The sequence below is a fragment of the Nycticebus coucang genome, chromosome 22 (assembly GCF_027406575.1).
Source record: "Nycticebus coucang isolate mNycCou1 chromosome 22, mNycCou1.pri, whole genome shotgun sequence".
In the NCBI taxonomy this organism is placed as follows: Eukaryota; Metazoa; Chordata; class Mammalia; order Primates; family Lorisidae; genus Nycticebus; species Nycticebus coucang.
The window spans coordinates 40,268,944-40,274,049 of NC_069801.1; the positions used below are offsets into that span (position 1 = coordinate 40,268,944).

The 5,106-nt window shown below is 41.1% G+C and overlaps 1 pseudogene; it reads left to right on the forward strand.

Annotated features, from left to right (window-relative positions):
* The first annotated feature begins 1,136 nt into the window (after positions 1-1,136).
* LOC128575615 (CTD small phosphatase-like protein 2) lies at positions 1,137-3,879 on the forward strand (annotated as a pseudogene).
* Positions 3,880-5,106: the final 1,227 nt, after the last annotated feature.

Sequence of the window (5,106 nt, forward strand, 5' to 3'; positions counted from 1 at the left end):
ATGGAGTTGTATCCCGGTCCCTCACAGAGAGTTCTAAAAAATATTTTTTACTTGCCTTTCCAGCATGGCTCAAGTAAAGGCACATATAGGCTTTCCACCTATAGTCAAAGAATCAGATTCTTTCCTTTAAACCTTCTAATTATCAGTTTAGCCAAGTGTATAATAAACTTCATAGTAAACTGTGATCCTGTTTTGTGAAAGGTGGTTTTCTGAGAGTAAAAAAGATTAGACAGAAAGGAAAATGGCATTGTGTAAAAAAAGGGATCCTATGTGGTAAATTTTGTCCTGAAACAGAATGGTTGTTTAAGAAAATGAAAGGGAGGGCAAACAAGATTTAGAATGTTTGCAAATTGTCTGTGCAGGACTGAATAAGATTCATAAAGAGAAATTTGTGAAAGAATTTGCATGTGGTCCAGTTATAATCCTGTTAGAACAAATGTTTTAAGCCTTTGATATTTGACAAACCTTCCAAAATCAAAACTCTAAATTTGGTCTTTTTGAAATGTTAAGACCATGGAAATTCTGAGAAAGACATATTAAGCTTATTTGATATGTTAAAAATGTATAGGACATATTGTCAAATATGAAGTGATAGTTAATTTTCTGTGAATTATGTTTATACATATTCCAATATTATAAAATATTAGTCTGTCTTAGTATATGTTGTCAATAATCATTTTTCTTTCTTTCTTTTTTTTTTTTGAGACAGAATCTTACTTTGTTGCCCTCAGTAGAGTGCTGTAGCGTCACAGCTCACAGTAACCTCTAGTTCTTGGGCTTAGGCGATTCTCTTGCCTCAGCCTCTCAAGTAGCTGGGACTACAGGCACCTGCCACAATGTCTGACTATTTTTTGTTGCAGTTTGGCCATGGCCCGGTTCGAACCCACCACCCTTGGTATATGGGGCCAGCGCCCTACTCACTGAGCCACACTGCCCTGTCAATAATAATTTTAAATTATTTCAGAAAGTGTTTTTGTAGCTGACTGAATTCAAAGTTTGCCCTTCCAGGGAAATGACTTTGGAAATTAAATACTGTCAGGCTGAGGCAGGAAATGGCAACTGGCTGAAGGAACTGGTTCTGTTGCTTTTGCGGGCTAAGCGGGAAGGAAAGACAACACACATTGTGCAGTCTGGACCATCGCTGGAGCCTGAGGACACTTCTCTGTCATCACAGTTAGTTTTACATGTGGCACCCGTAAAACATGAGGCTGAGAACACGGAAAGCTTCTCAGCAATCTAATCAAATCAAAACACAACGCACTGCCAGAGCAAAGAGGAAATATTCAGAGGTTGATGATAACCTCCCTTCAGGAGGAGAAAAACCACCAAAGAATGAAACTGGCTTGTTGGGCGTCACCTGTGGCTCAGTGCGCAGGGCGCCAGCCCCATATACTGAGGGCGGCAGGTTCAAACCCGGCCCCGGCCAAACTGCAACAAAAAAATAGCCGAGCGTTGTGGCGGGTGCCTGTAGTCCCAGCTACTCGGGAGGCTGAGGCAGGAGAATCGCCTAGGCCCAGGAGTTGGAGGTTGCTGTGAGCTGTGTGATGCCACAGCACTCTACCGAGGGCCATAAAGTGAAACTCTGTCTCTACAAAAAAAAAAAAAAAAAGCCAATGGCATAAATAAAAAAAAAAAAAAAAGAAACTGGCTTGTTGTCTTCGATTAAAAAATTCATTAAAGGAAGCACACTCAAGGAAGAGAGAAAAAATCCTTCAAAACGGAGTAGAATTGAACGTGATATACATAATAATTTGATCACATCAACACCAAGAGCAGGAGAAAAGCCTAACAAACAGATATCTCGAGTAAGACAGAAAAGTCAAGTAAATGGAGAAGCTGGTAGTTATGAAATAACAAATCAACATGTAAAACAAAATGGAAAATTAGAAGATAATCCTTCCACTGGCAGTCCACAAGAACTACATTGTTGGGGACTATAGTTTCACCTGTCCTCAACTTTTTTTCACCAGCAAATAAAAATGGAACATCAGGATCGGATTCTCCAGGGCAGGCTGTGGAAGCTGAAGAAATAGTAAAACAACTTGATATGGAACAGGTGGATGAGATCACTACCAGTACTACTACATCAACTAATGGAGCAGTTTACTCAAATCAAGCAGTTCAAGTGAGGCCATCAATAAATGATGGTTTTCAGGCGTCCTCAAACTTTTTTTTTTTTTTAAATATTTATTGAGAACTTACAAATACCAAGGGGTTTATATGCATCATCTTATTGAATCTTCCCTTAAATCTCCATGAGGTAGGTATTGTTTTTTTGTGTGGGTTTTGGCCAGGGCTGGGTTTGAACCTGCCACCTCCAGCATATGGGACTGGTGCCCTACCACTTTGAGCCACAGGCGCCGCCCATGTCCTCAAACTTTTTAAACAGGGGGCAAATTCACTGTCCCTCAGACTGTTCGAGGGCCAGACTATAGTTTAAAAAAAAAAACATGAACAAATTCCTATGCACACTGCACATATCTTATTTTGAAGTAAAAAACAAAACAGGAACAAATACAATTCACACCACTTCGTGTGGCCTGCGAGTTGCAGTTTGAGGACGCCTGGTTTAGAAGAAGTAGAAGAAACAGTTAATCGTGATATCCCACCCCTTACAGCACCAGTAACTCCAGATAGTGGTTATTCATCAGCCCACGCAGAGGCCACCTATGAAGAAGACTGGGAAGTATTTGATCCCTATTATTTCATCAATCATGTTCCACCGCTAACAGAAGAACAATTAAATAGGAAACCTGCTCTTCCATTGAAAACAAGAAGCACACCAGAATTTTCCCTAGTTTTAGACCTGGATGAAACACTAGTGCACTGTAGTCTAAAAGAGCTAGAAGATGCAGCACTTACTTTTCCAGTCCTTTTCCAAGATGTCATTTATCAGGTGTATGTGAGATTAAGACCATCCTTCAGGGAATTCCTGGAACAAATGTCTCAGATGTATGAGATCATTCTTTTTACTGCTTCTAAGAAGGTGTATGCAGACAAGTTTCTGAACATACTCGACCCTAAAAAGCAACTGGTCAGGCACCGGCTTTTCCGTGAACATTATGTGTGTGTACAAGGAAACTATATAAAAGATTTAAATATCAGGCGGTGCCTATGGCTCAGTGGGTAGGGCGCCAGCCCCATATACCGAGGGTGGTGGGTTCAAACCCAGCCCCAGCCAAACTGCAACAAAAAAATAGCCGGGCATTGTGGCGGGCGCCTGTAGTCTCAGCTATTTGGGAGGCTGAGTCAGGAGAATCGCCTAGGCCCAAGGATTTGGAGGTTGCTGTGAGCTGTGTGACGCCACGGCACTCTACTGAGGGCGATAAGGTGAGACTCTGTCTCTACAAAAATAAAAAAAAATAAAAATAAAAGACTTAAATATCCTTGGAAGAGATCTTTCAAAAACTACAATAATTGACAACTCACCACAAGCCTTTGCATATCAGCTTTCTTTTCTTTTTGTAAAGACAGAGTCTCACTTTATGGCTCTCGGTAGAGTGCCATGGCCTCACACAGCTCACGGCAACCTCCAACTCCTGGGCTTAAGTGATTCTCCTGCCTCAGCCTCCCGAGTAGCTGGGACTACAGGCGCCCACCACAACGCCCGGCTATTTTTTGGTTGCAGTTTGGCTGGGGCCGGGTTTGAACCTGCCACCCTCAGTATATGGGACCGGCGCCTTGCTGACTGAGCCACAGGCACCGCCCTGCATATCAGCTTTCTGATGGAAAGCTATAAAAAGCTGGTTTATGGATAAAAATGACAATGAACTCCTAAAATTGATTCCATTTCTGAAGAAGCTTGTAGAACTGAATGAAGATGTTTGACCTCACATGAGAGACAGATTTTGTTTGCATGATTTGCTGCCCCCAGATTAAGTACAAAGACTTACCAAATCACTGAAGGGGGAGAGAATGCAGGACCCTTTTGGACTAAGACAAAAACATTGCCATTACTGTTGAAATTTTGCATGTTTGTACCCCGTCTTGCTTTTCTTATCTTTGGTGCCCAATAATAATCAAGGGTTACAGAAAGAGACTTTATCTATCTCAGATTGAATACATACAGTAGGTAGGCTAAAACAGAAGAGTCTTTAGAACTAGTGCAACTCCAGTGACATCTTTTTATGTACAGAGCATCTGCAGTTTATAAAGAATTCTGTTTCTGCCACCAGCAGTTTGATCTGTGGTTACTTACATAGGATTTTATGATAACAACAGAGATGAAACTGACTTTTATTTTGTCTCTGTTTGGTGCTCTAAGTGGGTTTGTAGCCACTTTTCTGTTACTTTACAATTCTCATTTCAACAGGAGTGGCCAGTAAAAGTTGTTTTATTTTTCCTGTTAAGATTTATGATCTTTTTACATTTTTGACCTATATTAGATTAGAATTTCATTATGCATTCCTTTTAGTTGAGGCGCTTTGTAGTTTTCTGGAAATAGTCGATTTTTAGTTTTTTATTATACATTTGAATGGCTGTTTTCCTGCTTTGCCTACATATTGTATATTTGTTTAAAAAATACTGTATTTTAGTGCATGTAAGTTTCATTTAGAAGACATGCATTTATATTTTGTTTCTGTAATATTCTACTGTAGGCGAAATCTTTTCAAAAATCAAGAGACTGGGTAGATAAGAATATATGAATGACTAATATTCAAAACATTTAAACCATTGTGATGGCATGTATTCCCAGATGGTAATATCTTGCAATGGCACACAGATTTAATGGATAGAGGTATACCTCAGACTTCATTGTGCTCACCAATCTTTGAGTAGAATGAGTTTGGTCACCTCTTGGGCTTGATTTAATTACTGCTGCCTTTGGTTTTCTCCAGGAAAGAAGTATTCAGCGCAGTGACTCAGTATGTTTTTGTTGTTGTTGAGACAGAGTCCCACCCCATGCCCCTGAGCAGAGTGCAGTGGGCGTGGTAGCTCACCGCAACCTCGGACTCGGGCTGCGGGCACCCCGCTGCCTCAGCCTCCGGAAGCCGCTGGGATTACAGGCGCTTGCCGCGGCACCCGGCTGGGTTTTTCCATTTTTTTCACGAGTCGGGGTCTCACTGTCGCTCAGGCGAGTCTGAACTCCTGAGCTCAAGCGATTCT